The sequence below is a fragment of the Psittacula echo genome (genome assembly GCF_963264785.1).
Source record: "Psittacula echo genome assembly, chromosome: 31".
NCBI classification, from domain to species: Eukaryota; Metazoa; Chordata; class Aves; order Psittaciformes; family Psittacidae; genus Psittacula; species Psittacula echo.
In genome coordinates, this window is record NC_137766.1 from 263,493 (window position 1) to 283,542 (window position 20,050).

Consider the following 20,050-nt stretch of genomic DNA (forward strand, 5'->3'; position numbering starts at 1 on the left):
GTCTTTAGTGGTAACCAGGTCCTTTGGTGGCACCGGGTCCTTTGGTGGCACCAGGTCTTTAGTGGTAACCAGGTCCTTTGGTGGCACCGGGTCCTTTGGTGGCACCAGGTCTTTAGTGGTAACCAGGTCCTTTGGTGGCACCGGGTCCTTTGGTGGCACCAGCACCTTGGGTGGCACCAGGTCTTTGGGTGGCACCAGCACCTTGGGTGGCACCAGGTCCCTTGGTGTCACCGGGTCCTTTGGTGTCACCAGCGCCTTGGGTGGCACCATGTCTTTGGGTGGCACCATGTCTTTAGTGGTAACCAAGTCTTTTGGTGCCACCAGGTCCTTTGGTGTCACCAGCACCTTGGGTGTCACCGGGTCTTTGGGTGCCACCGGGTCTTTTGGTGTCACCAGCACCTTCGGTGTCACCGGGTCCTTTGGTGTCCCCATGTCTTTAGTGGTAACCAGGTCTTTTGGTGCCACCGGGTCCCTTGGTGCCACCAGCTCTTTGGTTGCCCCCACACCGACGCCCCCCCCCTTCCCCTTCCCCTCCCTACACCCCTCCATGCTCCCCTTGCCCGTGCCCCTCTTCTCCTCCTCCAGCTCCTTGCCTGCCCCCCCCCCATCGCCCAGGCCCCCCCCATGGCCCTTGCCTGCCCTATGGCTCTCAGCCCCCCCCTTGCCCTCCGCTGGCCCCGGGCTGGTGGCCCCCCCCCGGCCCTTCGTGGTCCTGCAGCCCTCAATGGCGCCCTGCACCCCCGCTGCTCCCTGAGCATCCCCAGGCACCCCCTGCCCCTCGGCTGCCCCACGGGGCCCCTCGCACCCCTCTGCCCGCTCCGTGTCCCCCCGGTCCCGCTCCCGCTCGGGGCTCAGGGACCGGGCAGGGGCGAAGCGGGAGCGGAGGCGCCGGACGCGGCCGCGCGGGGGCTCCGGGTCCCCGCCGCTCTCCAGCGCCTCCGCGCTGCGGCTCAGCCCCGGCGCGGCGGGGACCGGCCCGGCCCCGGTGTTACCGGATGCCCCGGGGCTGCCGCCGGCCTTAGCGCGGCGCCGCTCCAGCAGCTCCCGTTTCCAAAGGGGAAGCTGCGCAGCCCGGTCCCGCTGCTCCCGCTCCCGCCGCAGGGAGGCCTCCTCCTCCCGCCGCCGCCGCTCCAGGAGCTGCAGCTTCCAGCCCGGCACCGCCATGGCCTGCGGGGACAGGGAGGGATGGGGATGGGGCAGGGACATGGATCCGGGATGGGGATGGGGATGGGACATGGATCCGGGATGGAGGGGTGGAGGGGTGGGGATGATGGAGCTGGAACAGGGAGGTGATGGGTTGGGATGGGGATGATGGAGGAACAAGGATGGGGATGAAGAGGAACCAAGGATGGGGATGAAGAGGAACCAAGGATGGGGATGATGGAGGAAACAAGGATGGGGATGATGGAGGAACCAAGGATGGGATTGAGGGCCCAAGGATGGGGATGATGGAGGAACAAGGATGGGGATGATGGAGGAACAAGGATGGGGATGATGGAGGAAACAAGGATGGGGACGATGGAGGAACCAAGGATGGGGATGAAGAGGAACCAAGGATGGGGATGATGGAGGAACCAAGGATGGGGATGATAGAGGAACAAGGATGGGGATGATGGAGGAACAAGGATGGGGATGAAGAGGAACCAAGGATGGGGATGAGGAGGAACCAAGGATGGGGATGAGGAGGAACAAGGATGGGGATGAAGAGGAACCAAGGATGGGGATGAGGAGGAACCAAGGATGGGGATGATGGAGGAAGCAAGGATGGGGATGAAGAGGAAGCAAGGATGGGGATGATGGAGGAACCAAGGATGGGAATGAGGGCCCAAGGATGAGGATCATGGAGGAACAAGGATGGGGATGATGGAGCGGGGATGGGGACCAGAGCCACTCGGGCCACCATGGAAGGGGGGGTGATGCTGATGGGATGAGGAGGGGACACCTGGCGACACCGGGACGGGCCTTGTCCCCCCATCACAGCTCCCAGTGGTGGCATCCTAAGGGGGGGACACTCGGGATTGGGTGCCAGGATTTAGGGGGGGCCCAGGAGATTGGGGGGGGTCTCAGGATAAAGGGGGGACCCCCAAACTTTCAGGGGGGTCCATGCTATGGGGTGGGGTTCACGCTATGGAAGGGTCCATGCTATGGGGGCTCCATGCTATGGGGTGGGGTCCATGCTATGAGATTGGGTCCACGCTATGGGATGGGGTCCACGCTATGGGGTGGGCTCCATGCTATGGGGGGGTCCATGCTATGGGATGGGGTCCACATTATGGGATGGGGTCCCTGCTATAAGGAAGTCCATGCTATGGGATGGGGTCCACACTATGGGATGGGGTCCACGCTATGGGGTGGGCTCCATGCTATGGGGGGGTCCATGCTATGGGATGGGGTCCACGCTATGGGATGGGGTCCACGCTATGGGATGGGGTCCATGCTATGGAGGGGTCCATGCTATGGAGGGGTCCATGCTATGGGATGGGGTCCACGCTATAGGATGGGGTCCACGCTATGGGATGGGGTCCATGCTATGGGGGTGTTCCTGCTATAAGGAGGTCCATGCTATGGGGTGGGGTCCCTGATATGGGGTGGACTCCATTCAATGGGGGGGTCCATGCTATGAGATTGGGTCCACGCTATGGGATGGGATCCATGCTATGGGGTGGGCTCCGTGCCATAGGGAGGTCCATGCTATGGTGGGGTCCATGGTATAAGGAGGTCCATGCTATGGGGTGGACTCCACGCTACGGGGGGGGGTCCATGCTATGCGATGGGGTCTCTGCTTATGGGGGTTTCATGCTATGGGGTGGACTCCATGCCATGGGGTGGGGTTCGTGCTATGGGGTGGGCTCCCTGCCATAGGGAGGTCCCTGCTATGGGGTGAGGTCTCTGCTATGGGGGGGGGTCCCTGCCATGGGGGGGTCCCTGCTCTGGGGGCTCCATGCCCCCCCTGTGCCCGTTCTCTCTATGGGGTGTCTCCATCTTCCGGCCCCCCCCTCGGACCCGCGCAAGCCCGGGGGGGGGGCCCCATTGGCGCTGCCTTTGTCGCGGAAGGGCGGATGCGAACGGAGCTTGGGGGGGGGGGGGGGGAATCCCGTCCCTTCCCTTCCTCCCCCCCCCCATCGGAGCGCAATGGGAGGGTCCGGGGGGTCCCCGTGTACTCACCCCGGGAGCGGAGCGGGACCCGGCGGCCGGGCCGGACCAAGCGGATGCGGGGGGGGGGGGGGGGGGGGGGGGGAGAGGGAGGGAAGGAGGAGGGGGGGGGGAATGAAAAGCGGCTTTTCCCGCGGGGGGGGGAGGGGTGGGGAGGTGGGGGAGGGGCGCGATGACTCGCAGGAACCCGGGCCGAGTTCCCCCCCCCCCCGGCTTTGTTCTAATGGAGGGACCCAAGCTAAGGAGGGGGGGCGCAAAGAGGAGCCCCGGGACCCCCCCCCCCGGTGCAGGGGGAGGGGGTGGGGGGGGGGGTCTTTGTGTGGGGAAGGAGGGGGGGGTGGGTGTAAAGGAGGGAGGGGGGCGGGGCCTATGCGGGGGGCGGGGCTTGTTTGGGAAGGGGCGGGGCGAGGCCCATGGGGTGTTATTGTAGGGTCGCGGGTGCAGCGACACCGCGCGGTGACGTCGGGTTCCCCCCCCCCCCCGATCCCAGGGATCCACCGCATCCCATCGCCTCGGTTTGGGGGTCCCCGTTGATCCCCCCCCCCCCCAACATCATCTCCATGGATTCTTCCTGTTAGGGACCAATCCCCATCATCCCACCCAGATCTCTGCTCCTTGGGACCCCTTAGATCCAGCCGGATCCCCCCCCGGCCCCAGTCAATCCCTGTCCTTGGAATCTCCCCTATTCCCAGTATCCCCCCATTAAAGGGACCCCTTCAATCCATCTGGATCCCCCCCAGAACCCCCTGCACCCCCCAATCCCCATCATCCCCCCCCATCCCAGCTCCTTGGGACCCCTTAAATCCATTTGGATCCCCCCATTCCATGCCCCCCCCCCCGGGGTCAGGGCTGGGTCCGAGCTCACTTAGGCCCCGCCCACCCCTAATCGGTGCCTTCCGGTGGGGGGTGGGGAGGGGGGGGCCCCACCCTGACCTTTGTGACCCCGCCCTGACCTTTGTGACCTTGCCAAGGGGACCCGCGTCCGGGCGCACCCACCCCGCCCGAGTCCCGGTGCCGCCCTGACCCCGATCCGCACCCATAGGGACCTACATAGGGAACCCCATAGGGACCCTCCATAGGGACCTACATAGGGAACCCCATAGGGACCCTCCATAGGGAGCTACATAGGGAACCCCATAGGGACCCTCCATAGGGAGCTACATAGGGAACCCCATAGGGACCCTCCATAGGGAGCTACATAGGGAACCCCATAGGGACCCTCCATAGGGAGCTACATAGGGAACCCCATAGGGACCCTCCATAGGGACCTACATAGGGAACCCCATAGGGACCCTCCATAGGGAACCCCATAGGGACCCTCCATAGGGACCTACATAGGGAACCCCATAGGGACCCTCCATAGGGACCTACATAGGGAACCCCATAGGGACCCTCCATAGGGACCTACATAGGGAACCCCATAGGGACCCTCCATAGGGACCTACATAGGGAACCCCATAGGGACCCCAATAGGGACCTACATAGGGAACCCATAGGGACCCCAATAGGGAGCTACATAGGGAACCCCATAGGGACCCCATAGGGACCTACATAGGGAACCCCATAGGGACCCCAATAGGGAGCTACATAGGGAACCCCATAGGGACCCCAATAGGGAGCTACATAGGGAACCCCATAGGGACCCCAATAGGGAGCTACATAGGGAACCCCATAGGGACCCCAATAGGGAGCTACATAGGGAACCCCATAGGGACCCCATAGGGAGCTACATAGGGAACCCCATAGGGACCCCAATAGGGAGCTACATAGGGAACCCCATAGGGACCTACACAGGGAACCCCATAGGGACCCCAATAGGGACCTACATAGGGACCCCATAGGGACCCCATAGGGAGCTACATAGGGAACCCCATAGGGACCCCATAGGGACCTACATAGGGAACCCCATAGGGACCCCATAGGGAGCTACATAGGGAACCCCACAGGGACCCTCCATAGGGACCTACATAGGGACCCCATAGGGACCTACATAGGGAACCCCATAGGGACCCTCCATAGGGACCTACATAGGGAACCCCATAGGGACCCCATAGGGACCTACACAGGGAACCCCGTAGGGACCCCATAGGGACCCTCCATAGGGACCTACATAGGGAACCCCATAGGGACCCCATAGGGACCTACACAGGGAACCCCGTAGGGACCCCATAGGGACCTACACAGGGAACCCCATAGGGACCCTCCATAGGAACCTACATAGGGAACCCCATAGGGACCCTCCATAGGGACCTACATAGGGACCTCCATAGGGACCTACATAGGGAACCCTATAGGGACCCCAATGGGCACCTACATAGGGACCCCCATAGGGACCCTCCATAGCGACCTACATAGGGAACCCCATAGGGACCCTCCATAGTGACCCCCATAGGGACTCCCATAGTGACTTCAATAGGAACCCCTATAGGAACCCCATAGTGACGCCAATAGTGACCCCCATAGTGACCCGATAGGGACCCCTATAGGAACCCCATAGTGACCCCGATAGTGACCCCCATAGTGCCCCAATAGGGACCCCTATAGGAACCCCATAGTGACCCCCATGGTGACCTCCATAGTGACCCCTATAGTGACCTCATAGTGACCCTTATACTGACCCTAGAGTGACCCCCATAGTGACCCCCATAGTGTGACCCCCATAGTGACCCCCATAGTGCCCCCATAGGGACCCCTATAGGAACCCTTATAGTGATCCCTATAGTGATCCACATAGTGACCCCTATACTGACCATATAGTGACCCCCATAGTGCCCCAATAGGGACCTCTATGGGAACCCCACAGTGGCCCCCATAGTGGCCCCATAGCGACCCCTATACTGACCCTATAGTGACCCCCATAGTGACCCCTATAGGAACTCCATAGTGACCCCATAGGGACCCCTATAGTGACCCCCATAGTGACCCCTATAGGAACTCCATAGTGCCTCCATAGTGACCCTCATAGTGCCCCCATAGTGACCCCCATAGTGACCCCCATAGTGACCCCCATAGTGCCCCCATAGTGACCCCTATAGGAACCCCATAGTGCCCCTATAGTGACCCCTATAGGAACCCCATAGTGACCCCCATAGTGACCCCCATAGTGACCCCTATAGGAACCCCATAGTGACCCCCATAGTGACCCCTATAGGAACCCCATAGGGACCCCTATAGTGACCCTCATAGTGCCCCCATAGTGACCCCCATAGTGACCCCTATAGGAACCCCATAGTGACCCCCATAGTGACCCCTATAGGAACCCCATAGTGCCTCCATAGTGACCCTCATAGTGCCCCCATAGTGACCCCCATAGTGACCCCTATAGGAACCCCATAGTGACCCCCATAGTGACCCCTATAGGAACCCCATAGTGACCCCCATAGTGACCCCCATAGTGACCCCCATAGTGACCCCTATAGGAACCCCATAGTGCCTCCATAGTGACCCCCATAGTGACCCCCATAGTGACCCCCATAGGTCCCCATTGCGGCCGCTCCCCGCCGTGACTCAGAGCTTGGCCGCGGGTGGGGCCCGGCCCCAGCCCCTCCCCGGGGCCCTGCCCCGGCCCGGCCCCATTTAAGGCCGCTCCCGGGGTCCCGGCGCCGTCCCCGCTGGCTCCGATGGTTCCGGCCATGGCCCGGCCCCGGCTGCTGCTGCCGGCGCTCGGCGTCCTCCTGCTCTGCCTCGGCCCGGAGGGTGAGCGGGGAGGGGATGGGAGAGACTGGGATGGGATGGGAGGGATGGGATAGAGAGGGATGGGATGGGGGGAATGGGATGGGATAGAGAGGGATGGGATGGGAGGGATGGGATAGAGAGGGATGGGATGGGGGGAATGGGATGGGATAGAGAGGGATGGGATGGGAGGGATGGGATAGAGAGGGATGGGATGGGGGGAATGGGATGGGATAGAGAGGGATGGGATGGAGGGAATGGGATGGGATAGAGAGGGATGGGATGGGAGGGATGGGATAGAGAGGGATGGGATGGGGGGAATGGGATGGGATAGAGAGGGATGGGATGGAGGGAATGGGATGGGATAGAGAGGGATGGGATAGAGAGGGATGGGATGGGGGTAATGGGATGGGATAGAGAGGGATGGGATAGAGAGGGATGGGATAGAAAGGGATGGGATGGGGGGAATGGGATGGGATAGAGAGGGATGGGATGGGAGGGATGGGATAGAGAGGGATGGGATGGGAGGGAATGGGATGGATTGGGATAGAATGGGATGGAGTGGGGATGAGGACTGGGATGGGATGGACTGGGGGGGAATGGGATGGGGATTGGGATAGAGTGGGATAGACTGGGATGGACTGGGATAGAGTGGGGTAGAATGGGATGGGGACTGGGATGGAAACTGGGATAGATTGAGGTGGAATGGGATAGAGTGGGATAGAATGGGATGGACTGGGGGAAATGGGATGGACTGGGATGGAGGGGGATGGGGACCGGGAAAGGCCGGGATGGGCTGGGGCTGAGGCTCCGCCTTGTCCCAGGCGCCTCCGCCCGCTGCGAATCCGGATCCCGCCTGGAGCCGCTGATGGCCGGGGTGGATCCCTGCAAGGATCCCATGGGATTCCTCAGCCCCCAGCTGGGAGGATCCTATGGGGGCAATTCGGGATCCTATGGAGGTGATTCAGGATCCTATGGAGGCGGATCCGGTGTATCCCAAGGAGGCGGAAGCTCTTCAGGATCCTACGGGAACAAGCCAGGATCCCACGGGAGCAGACCGGGATCCTATGGACTTGGGTCTTCTGGGAGTGGATCGGGATCAGGGAGACCCGGCTCCTATGGGGGATCCAGTGGGGGATCCTATGGAAGTGGGTCCGGATCGGGAAGACCTGGATCCCAGGGGGGAAGCGGATCTGGATCGGGAAGACCTGGATCTCATGGGGGCAGTGGGTCCGGATCGGGAAGACCTGGATCCCAGGGGGGAAGCGGATCTGGATCGGGAAGACCTGGATCTCATGGGGGCAGTGGGTCCGGATCGGGAAGACCTGGATCCCAGGGGGGAAGCGGATCTGGATCGGGAAGACCTGGATCTCATGGGGGCAGTGGGTCCGGATCGGGAAGACCTGGATCCCAGGGGGGAAGCGGATCTGGATCAGGCAGACCTGGATCCCATGGGGGCAGTGGATCCGGATCGGGAAGACCTGGATCCCAGGGAGGGATTGGATCTGGATCAGGCAGACCCGGATCCCAAGGAGGCAGTGGATCGGGATCCTATGGAGGAGGATCGGGATCCTATGGGGGTGGATCGGGATCCTATGGGGGTGGATCGGGATCAGGGAGACCTGGATCCCAAGGAAGCAGCGGATCGGGATCCTATGGAGGAGGATCGGGATCCTATGGGGGATCACAGGGAGGATCCAGTTCAGGCTCAGGCAGACCCGGATCCCAAGGAAGCAGCGGATCGGGATCCTATGGGAGCGGATCCGGCTCCTATGGGGGGGAATCAAGCTCCTATGGGGACAGCTCAGGATCCTATGGGCTCCCGGAGTCCTATGGGGATGATTCAGGATCCTATGGGGGCTCATACCAAGGGGGTGGATCCAGCTCCTATGGGAGCGGATCAGGATCCCAAGGGGCTGGATCAGGCTCCTCCGGCAGACCAGGATCCTATGGGGGCTCATTGGGATCGGGATCCCATGGGACTGGATCAAGCTCCTATGGGGGCCCATCGGGATCCCATGGGGGTGGATCAGGCTCCTATGGGAGCGACTCCGGCTCCTATGGAAGTGACTCCGGCTCCTATGGGAGTGATTCAATATCCTATGGGGATGGATCCGGCTCCTATGGGGGAGGATCCGGACCAAGCTCCTATGGGGGTGGATCCGGATCGGGTTCCTATGGGGGTGGATCCGGACCTAGCTCCTATGGGGGTGGATCGGGACCGAGCTCCTATGGGGGTGGATCCGGACCTAGCTCCTATGGGGGTGGATCCGGACCGAGCTCCTATGGGGGTGGATCGGGACCGAGCTCCTATGGGGGTGGATCGGGACCGAGTTCCTATGGGGGTGGATCCGGACCGAGTTCCTATGGGGGTGGATCGGGACCGAGCTCCTATGGGGGTGGATTGGGACCGAGTTCCTATGGGGGAGGATCCGGATCGGGCTCCTATGGGGGTGGATCCGGACCGAGTTCCTATGGGGGTGGATCCGGACCGAGTTCCTATGGGGGGGGATCGGGATCTGGCTCCTATGGGGGTGGATCCGAACCGAGCTCCTATGGGGGGGGATCGGGATCTGGCTCCTATGGGGGTGGATCCGGACCGAGCTCCTATGGGGGGGGATCGGGATCGGGCTCCTATGGGGGTGGATCCGGATTGGGCTCTTATGGGGGTGGATCCGGATCGGGCTCCTATGGGGGTGAATCCGGATCGGGTTCCTATGGGGGGGGATCCGGATCGGGCTCCTATGGGGGAGGATCCAGACCGAGCTCCTATGGGGGCAGCCTCCGGCCCGGGTACAAGAATCCCGGGATCCCGTTCATCCCGGGGCTGCGCGATCCCGCCCGCATCGGGGGCCACATCCCCATCCGCAGGGAGCATCCGTCGGGATCCGCTGGCGGTGCCAGGGCGGGATCCGGGCCGGGATCGGGCTGCGGGGATTGCGCCGCGTAGGGGGGGGGGGGGGGGAGGCGGAGCCCGCATCCCTTGGGATGGATCCCAATAAACGCGTTCCTGGCAGCACCCGGCTCGTCCCTGCCCCGCAGCGGGCACCAACCGGATGGAGCGGTGGGGCCGGGATGCGCCCGTGGGTGGGAATGGGGACAATGGGGATGGACAATGGGAGATCCATGGGATGGGGATGGGGACATCGGGAATGAGGTGGGATGGGGACACCCAGAGATGGGAATGGGGACAATGGGGACATGGGATGGGGATGGGAACATCAGGGATGGGATTGGATGGGGACACCCAGAAGGATGGGAATGGGGACAATGGGGACAATGGGATATCCATGGGATGGGGTTGGGAACATCAGGAATGGGATGGGATGGGGACACCCAGAAGGATGGGAATGGGGACAATGGGGACAATGGGATATCCATGGGATGGGGATGGGGACATCGGGAATGAGGTGGGATGGGGACACCCAGAGATGGGAATGGGGACAATGGGGACATGGGATGGGGATGGGAACATCAGGGATGGGATTGGATGGGGACACCCAGAAGGATGGGAATGGGGACAATGGGGACAATGGGATATCCATGGGATGGGGATGGGAACATCAGGAATGGGATGGGAATGGGGACAGTGGGGACATGGGATATCCTTGGGATGGGGATGGGAACATCAGGAATGGGGACAATGGGACATGGAGAATGGGACATCCATGGGATGGGATGGGGAACATTAGGAATGATGTGGGATGGGGACACCCAGAGGGATGGGAATGGGGACAATGGGGACAGGGGACACCCATGGGATGGGGATGGGAACATCAGGGATGGGATGGGGACAGTGGAGACATGGGAGATGAGCCAAGGGCACCCATGGGAAGGGTGGCACTTGGGGACCACTCTGACCCCATTAGGACCAGTCTGGCCCCATTAGGACCACTCTGACCTCATTAGGACCAGTCTGGCCCCATTAGGACCAGTCTGGCCCCATTAGGACCACTCTGACCCCATTAGGACCAGTCTGGCCCCATTAGGACCACTCTGACCCCATTAGGACCAGTCTGGCCCCATTAGGCCCCCTCTGACCCCATTAGGCCCACTCTGACCCCATTAGGACCAGTCTGGCCCCATTAGGACCACTCTGACCCCATTAGGACCACTCTGACCCCATTAGGACCAGTCTGACCCCATTAGGACCAGTCTGGCCCCATTAGGACCAGTCTGACCCCATTAGGACCAGTCTGGCCCCATTAGGCCCCCTCTGACCCCATTAGGCCCACTCTGACCCCATTAGGCCCACTCTGACCCCATTAGGACCACTCTGACCCCATTAGGACCAGTCTGGCCCCATTAGGACCACTCTGACCCCATTAGGACCAGTCTGACCCCATTAGGACCAGTCTGACCCCATTAGGCCCACTCTGACCCCATTAGGACCAGTCTGACCCCATTAGGACCAGTCTGGCCCCATTAGGCCCCCTCTGACCCCATTAGGCCCACTCTGACCCCATTAGGACCAGTCTGGCCCCATTAGGACCACTCTGACCCCATTAGGACCACTCTGACCCCATTAGGACCAGTCTGGCCCCATTAGGACCACTCTGACCCCATTAGGACCAGTCTGACCCCATTAGGACCACTCTGACCTCATTAGGACCAGTCTGGCCCCATTAGGACCACTCTGACCCCATTAGGACCACTCTGACCCCATTAGGACCAGTCTGACCCCATTAGGACCACTCTGACCCCATTAGGACCAGTCTGGCCCCATTAGGACCAGTCTGGCCCCATTAGGACCAGTCTGACCCCATTAGGACCACTCTGACCCCATTAGGACCAGTCTGGCCCCATACCATCAGTGCCCGTCCCGGTTCCCCACCCTCCGTAGGTGGCCACAGCCTTGGGTTGGGTTGGAATCAGTGGTGGGAGGATCCCAGCCCATAAAACCGGCGCTCCCGGCGCTCCCGGTGCTCCCGGCCCCACAAGCAGCACCCATGGGTGCCCTCCGGACCCTCGGGCTCCTGCTCGCCCTGCTCGGTCGGTGCCCAACACGTGGCTCCTTCCCGGGGGTGGAGCTATGGGGCTATGGGGTTATGGGAGGATATGGGGGGCTATGGGCCTATGGGGTTATGGGGCTATAGGGGCTATGGGGCTATGGGGGACTATGGAGCTATGGGGGGTTATGTGGCTATAGGGGGTTATGGGGGCTACGGGCTGCTATGTGGCTATGTGGGCTATGGGGGTTATGGGGGCTATGGGAGGTTATGGGGCTATGTGGGCTATGGGGGGTTATGGGGCTATGGGGGGCTATGGGGCTATGGGGGGTTATGGGGCTATGGGGGCTATGGAGGGTTATGGGGCTATGGGGAGCTATGGGGCTATGAGGGTTATGGGGGGCTATGGGGGTTATGGGGCTATGGGGGCTATGGGGGGCTATGGGGGGCTATGGGAGGTTATGGGGGCTATGGGAGGCTATGGGGGCTATGGGGCTATGGGGGCTATGGGGGGCTATGGGAGTTTATGGGGCTATGGAGGGTTATGGGGGCTATAGGGGGCTATGAGTGGTTATGGGAGGCTATGTGGCTATGAGGGCTATGGGGGCCATGGGGGGCTATGGGAGGCTATGTGGCTATGGGGGCTATGGGGGCTATGGGGGCCATGGGGGCCATGGGGCTATGGGGAGGATGCGGGTCCCCATCGCAATGGGGAGCCGCGCTCCCCACCAGCGCCCCCTGGTGTCCGCAGGCGCCGCCCGCAGCCTCCCGGTGCCCGCCACGGTCCCGCTCCCGTCCACGGCTCCGGTGCCCGTGAGCGCCCCCAACACGCGGCCCCCCCCCACCGCGGCCCCGGCTCCGGGCCCCGGCCCCACGGGGCCCCCGGAACGGGCTGGGGAGGAGCTGGAACCGGAGCTGCGGGACCTGCTGGGGCCCCCCCCGCTCCCCAACGTGCCCCTGCCCGCGCCCCACAGCCTGACCCACACCTTGGCCCATAGCGCGCCCCATAACCTCACCCACAACCTGCCCCACAGCCGGCCCCGGAACCTGACCTCCTCCTGGGCTTAAAGCGGAGCCCAGGTCCCCTTTGGGGGCTGTTGGGTCCTTGGGATCGGCGGCGGAGGGATCCAGGCGCCACCAACACCGAACCCCCCCCGTGTCCCCAACACAAAGCACACCCGGTTTCTATAGGCGCAGGTCTATAGGGGGGGTCTATAGGGGCATGTCTATATAGGAGTCAGGTTTATAAGGGTTAGGTCTATAGGGACAGGTCTATATAGGGGTCAGGTTTATAAGGGTTAGGTCTATAGGGACAGGTCTATATAGGGGTCAGGTTTATAAGGGTTAGGTCTATAGGGACAGGTCTATATAGGAGTCAGGTTTATAAGGGTTAGGTCTATAGGGACAGGTCTATATAGGAGTCAGGTTTATAAGGGTTAGGTCTATAGGGGCAGGTCTATATAGGGGTCAGGTTTATAAGGGTTAGGTCTATAGGGACAGGTCTATATAGGGGTCAGGTTTATAAGGGTTAGGTCTATAGGGACAGGTCTATATAGGAGTCAGGTTTATAAGGGTTAGGTCTATAGGGACAGGTCTATATAGGGGTCAGGTTTATAAGGATTAGGTCTATAGGGGCAGGTTTTATAGGGTCAGGTCTATAGGGGCAGGACTATATAGGGGTCAGGTCTATAAGGATTAGGTCTATAGGGGCAGGTTTTATAGGGTCAGGTCTATAGGAGCAGTTTCTATAGGCTCATGTCTATAGAGGAGTCTACAGCGGCAGGTCTGTAGGGGCAGGTTTATAAGGGCTGGCTCTCTAGGGGCAGGTCTATAGGGGGCAAGTCTATAGGGTCAGCTCTATATAGGGGACAGGTTAATAGGGGTTAGGTCTATGGGGCAGCTCTATGGGGCAGCTCTATGGGGCAGCTCTATGGGGCAGCTCTATCTCTAGGGCCGGGCGGTGCCGGGAGGGGCTCTGACTCACGGGCAGCTGCTGCCACGTCCCACCCCGACCTTCCAGCCCGGCCGGTTCCAGCCCTGCCCGTGCCCATAAGAGCTCCCATTGCTCCCATTGATCCCATTGCTCCCATTGCTCCCATTGATCCCATTGCTCCCACTGCTCCCACTGATCCCATTGATCCCACTGATCCCATTGATCCCATTGATCCCACTGATCCCGGCGCTCCCATTGATCCCGGTGTTCCCGGTGCTGCTTCGGAGCTGCTGCCATAGACACCAGGTACCGGGGGGGGGGAGCCCTGCGGGATGGGGGGGGAAAGGATGGGTCCCGGACCCCCATAACTGGGGTCAATGGGGGGGTGGCTCTTTATACTGGGGGTCAATGGGGGGGGATCCCCGTAACTGGGTCAATGGGGGGGGGGATCCCCATAACTGGGCTCAATGGGGGGGGGGATCCCCGTAACTGGCGTCAATGGGGGGGGATCCCCATAACTGAGATCAATGGGGGGGATCCCCATAACTGGGGTCAATGGGGGGGGATCCCCATAACTGGGCTCAATGGGGGGGGTGGCTCTTTACACTGGGGGTCAATGGGGGGGGATCCCCATAACTGGGCTCAATGGGGGGGATCCCTATAACTGCGCTCAATGGGGGGGGGATCCCCATAACTGGGCTCAATGGGGAGGGGATCCCCATAACTGGTCTCAATGGGGGGGGGATCCCCATAACTGGGCTCAATGGGGAGGGGATCCCCATAACTGGGCTCAATGGGGGGGGGGATCCCCATAACTGGGCTCAATGGGGGGGGGGATCCCCATAACTGGTCTCAATGGGGGGGGGATCCCCATAACTGAGGTCAAAGGGGGGGTGGCTCTTTATACTGGGGGTTAATGGGGAGGGATCCCCATAACTGGCATCAATGGGGGGTGGGATCCCCATAACTGGTCTCAAGGGGGGGGGGGATCCCCATAACTGGTCTCAAGGGGGGGGGGGATCCCCATAACTGGTCTCAATGGGGAGGGGATCCCCATAACTGGGCTCAATGGGGGGGGGGATCCCCATAACTGGTCTCAATGGGGGGGGGATCCCCATAACTGGTCTCAATGGGGAGGGGATCCCCATAACTGGGCTCAATGGGGGGGGGGATCCCCATAACTGGTCTCAATGGGGGGGGATCCCCATAACTGGTCTCAAGGGGGGGGGGATCCCCATAACTGGGCTCAATGGGGGGGGGGATCCCCATAACTGGTCTCAATGGGGAGGGGATCCCCATAACTGGGCTCAATGGGGGGGGGGATCCCCATAACTGGTCTCAATGGGGGGGGGATCCCCATAACTGGTCTCAATGGGGGGGGGATCCCCATAACCTCTCTCTGCCCCCCCAGCATGGCCGAACGCTGCCCTCCAGCGCCCCCCCAGCTGCAGCCGCACGAGGCCGGGCCCCCCCCCAGGCCTCAGGGCCCCCCCCGGCCCGATGCCCCCGAGCCCCCCGTGCCCCTGGTCCCGGTGGCGCCGTGGCCCCCCCTTCCCGAGTGGGGGGGGGACGGGGGCAGGGACAGGGCAGCCCCGGGCCATGGGGGGGGCCCAAGGGGCAGCTCCTGAGCCGGGGCAGCCCCATTGACCCCATGGATGCCCCCCATTAAAGGCTCCTCAAACCCCACTCTTGGTCTCTCGGATGTCTCCGTGCCAGGGGTAAGGATGGGGGTGATGCTGCTTCCGTCTTTAATGGGGAGATGGGATGGGGACATGGGGACATGGGGACACAGGATCAATAGGGGCACAGGGGGACAGCTCTACGCCACCTCCTGCAGCTCCTCCGAGTGTCCCCAACCTGAAGGGACACAGCGAGGGACGAAGTTGGACACTGGGGTTGTGCCCCCATGTCCCCCACATTTCATATCCCACATCCCATATCCAATACCATACCCCATATCCCATTCCCCATATCCCCATAGCCCATAGCCCATATCCCATACCCCATATCCCATACCCCATATCCCATACCCCATACCCCATATCCCATACCCCATATCCCATACCCCATAGCCCATAGCCCATTCCCCATACCTTATATCCCATATCCCCATTCCCCATACCCCATATCCCATACCCCATACCCCATATCCCATACCCCATATCCCATTCCCCATACCTTATATCCCATATCCCCATTCCCCATACCCCATATCCCATACCCCATACCCCATATCCCATACCCCATATCCCATACCCCATTCCCCATACCCCATATCCCATACCCCATATCCCATACCCCATATCCCATATCCCATACCCCATATTCCATACCCCATATCCCATACCCCATACCCCATATCCCATACCCCATATCCCATTCCCCATACCCCATATCCCATATCCCATACCCCATATCCCATACCCCATACCCCATATCCCATACCCCATTCCCCATACCCCATATCCCATACCCCATACCCCATATCCCATACCCCACATCCCACATCCCATATCCCATACCCCATATCCCATACCCCATACCCCATACCCCATATCCCATACCCCATACCCCATACCCCATACCCCATATCCCATACCCCATACCCCATATCCCATACCCCATATCCCATACCCCATACCCCATATCCCATACCCCATACCCCATACCCCATATCCCATACCCCATATCCCATACCCCATACCCCATATCCCATATCCCATACCCCATATCCCATACCCCATATCCCATATCCCATACCCCATACCCCATACCCCATACCCCATACCCCATACCCCATATCCCATATCCCATATCCCATACCCCATACCCCATACCCCATACCCCATATCCCATATCCCATATCCCATACCCCATATCCCATATCCCATACCCCACATCCCGGTACCTCGGCTCCCGCTGTCCTCAGTGTCCCTGGACCTGTCCTGGCTCCCGGTGTCCCCAGGCTCCGGTGGCATCGCCCTGATCCCGCTCAGATTCCTGCTCTCGCTCGAGCTCCGCGGCCCCCCCCGGGCCTGGGGACCTCGGAATGGCCCTTGGGGACGTTCCCTTTGTCCCGGTGTCCATGGCCCTTGTGCTTGAATCCGTGTCCCTTGTCCCTGCCGATGTGGTCCCAGTGCCCGGAGCCGCGTTCCTGGTGCTTGGGCTGGTTCCGCTTGTCCCCATGTCCATGGCCCTGGTACCTGCATCCATTCCCCTTGTCCCTGTGTCCGTGGCCCTGCTCCTTGGGGACGTTCCCCTTGTCCCTGTGTCCGTGTTCCTTGTCCCTGCATCTGTTCCGCTTGTCCCTGTGTCCATGCCCCTGGTCCCTGTATCCATGTCCTTTGTCCCTGTGTCCCTGTCCCTGCTCCCTGTATCCCTGCCCCTGGTCCCTGCATCCATTCCCCTTGTCCCTGCATCCATTCTCCTTGTCCCTGTATCCCTGCCCCTGGTCCCTGCATCCGTTCCCCTGCTCCCTGTATCCATGTCCCTTGTCCCTGTATCCCTGTCCCTTGTCCCTGTATCCATTCCCGTTGTCCCTGTATCCCTGGCCCTGGTTCCTGCATCCGTTCCCCTGCTCCCTGTATCCCTGTCCCTGCTCCCTGCATCCGTTCTCCTTGTCCCTGTATCCATTCCCGTTGTCCCTGTATCCCTGTCCCTTGTCCCTGCATCCGTTCCCCTTGTCCCTGCATCTGTTCCCCTGCTCCCTGTATCCATGTCCCTTGTCCCTGTATCCCTGTCCCTTGTCCCTGTATCCATTCCCGTTGTCCCTGTATCCCTGGCCCTGGTTCCTGCATCCGTTCCCCTGCTCCCTGTATCCCTGTCCCTGCTCCCTGCATCCGTTCTCCTTGTCCCTGTATCCATTCCCGTTGTCCCTGTATCCCTGTCCCTTGTCCCTGCATCCGTTCCCCTTGTCCCTGTATCCCTGTCCCTTGTCCCTGTATCCACGTCCCCGGTGCCCGCAGCCCTTGCCGGGGGGGTCCCGCGGAGCCGGTGCCGGGCGCTGTTGCCGCCGCTGTCCCCAAGGGGGCGCCCGGGAGCAGGTTCAGGAGCCGCAGCAGCGAGGCCAGGGCCTGGCCCCAGGGATGGGGCGGGGCAGGGACCGGTAACGCGGGGCCTGCGGGGGGGGGGGAGCGGTCCCTGTGAGACCGCTTCGGGTCCCATTGGGTCCCCTTGAGTCCCATTGGGTCCCTTTGGATCCCATTTGGGTCCCTTGGGGTCCTCTTTGGGTCCCATTGAGTCCCTTCGGGTCCCATTGGGTCCATTTGGATCCCCTTGAGTTCCTTTGGGTCCCATTTGGTCCCCTTTGGGATCTCCTTGAATCCCATTGCGTCCCTTTGAGTCCCCTTCAGGTCCCATTGGATCCCCTTTGGGTCCCATTGGGTCCGTTTGGATCCCCTTGAGTCCCCTTGGGTCCCATTGAGTCCCTTTGGGTCCCATTTGGTCCCCTTTGGGATCTCCTTGAATCCCATTGCGTCCCTTTGAGTCCCCTTCAGGTCCCATTGGATCCCCTTTGGGTCCCATTGGGTCCGTTTGGATCCCCTTGAGTCCCCTTGGGTCCCATTGAGTCCCTTTGGGTCCCATTTGGTCCCCTTTGGGTCTCCTTGAACCCCATTGCGTCCCTTTGAGTCCCCTTCAGGTCCCATTGGATCCCGTTTGGGTCCCATTGAGTCCCTTTGGGTCCCATTTGGTCCCCTTGAGTCCCATTGGGTCCCATTGAGTCCCTTTGGGTCCCATTTGGTCCCCTTTGGGTCTCCTTGAACCCCATTGCGTCCCTTTGAGTCCCCTTCAGGTCCCATTGGATCCCGTTTGGGTCCCATTGAGTCCCTTTGGGTCCCATTTGGTCCCCTTGAGTCCCATTGGGTCCCATTGAGTCCCTTTGGGTCCCATTTGGTCCCCTTTGGGTCTCCTTGAACCCCATTGCGTCCCTTTGAGTCCCCTTCAGGTCCCATTGGATCCCGTTTGGGTCCCATTGAGTCCCTTTGGGTCCCATTTGGTCCCCTTGAGTCCCATTGGGTCCCATTGAGTCCCTTTGGGTCCCATTTGGTCCCCTTTGGGTCTCCTTGAACCCCATTGCATCCCTTTGAGTCCCCTTCAGGTCCCATTGGATCCCTTTTGGGTCCCCTTGAGTCCCTTTGGGTCCCATTCTGTCCCCTCCATCCCTTCACAACCCCCATGTCCCATCCCCATCCCTGTATCCCATGTCCCCAATGTCCCCCCGCATCCCTTCGCCCCCATTATCCCCATGTCCCCCATGTCCCCCCCGTACCCCCCTGTCCCCTCACCCCCCATCAGCAGCAGCGTCCCCATGGCCACCACGAGCGTCCTCGTCACCCCCATGCCTCTGCCGGACACCCCCCATGGCCTCGTCCCCTCTTTATAGGGCCAGGGCCAGCCCCTGGGAGGGGACCCGGGGACAATGGTCCCCAATGCCCCCCCCCCCCATTGGCCCCAATGGCCCCGTCGTGTCCCGTCCCCCCCCCGCACCCTCATTGTGGGCCGCTCCCAGCGGCGCCCCCCCGCGGACAATGGCGCCATTGTCCGGCCCCAGCGCTGGGGCAAGCCCGGGCTCGCCGCGGGCGCTACCAAGTGGGACACGGGTGTGGGGGTGTGTGTGATTTATTGTTGCGGGGGGGGGGAGACACGACACACACAACCCCCCCCCCTTTTCGTCCTGCTCATGGGAAGGATTCGCCGACGGGCGCGGAGCTGATGAGGAAGACCCGGACGTAATGCGCGGCCTGCGGGGGGGGGGGGCAATGGAAGAGTTGGGGGGGGACACCCCCCCCCCGGGCTGGGGGCACAATGGAACAGCCCCTCCCCGGGCCTCCCATTGGGAACACAAAGGTTGGGGATCCATTGGGGACCCCCCCCCCCGACCCCAAGTTGATGGGGACCCATTGGGGGTTATGAATGGGACCCCCCCCCCCCCCAGGATTTAGGGACCCCCCCCCCATAAGTGGGGCCCCCCCCGCACCGCAAAGACCCCTGCGAGCAGCAGCAGGGCCAGGAGGAGGCAGACGAGGGCCAAGAACACGAGGGGGCAGCCGGGGGAGGGCGTCTGCGCCTGGGGGGGGCCTGGGGGGGGATACGGGAGGGGGCGCGGTCAGCGCCAGACCACGCCCCCTCCCCTTAGCCCCGCCCCCTTCCCCCCCCTTTACCTGGGGCGTCGACTCTGGGGGCCTCGGAGGTGATGTCATCGGTGACGTCATCGTCCCGGCAGGCGGACTCTTTGGGGATGGGGTCCCCCGGTCTGGTGTCGCCCGTGACGTCACCGGTGACGTCATCCTCGGGGCTGACGTCGCCCCCGGCGCTGTCACCTGGGTTGGTGCCCCGGGTGACG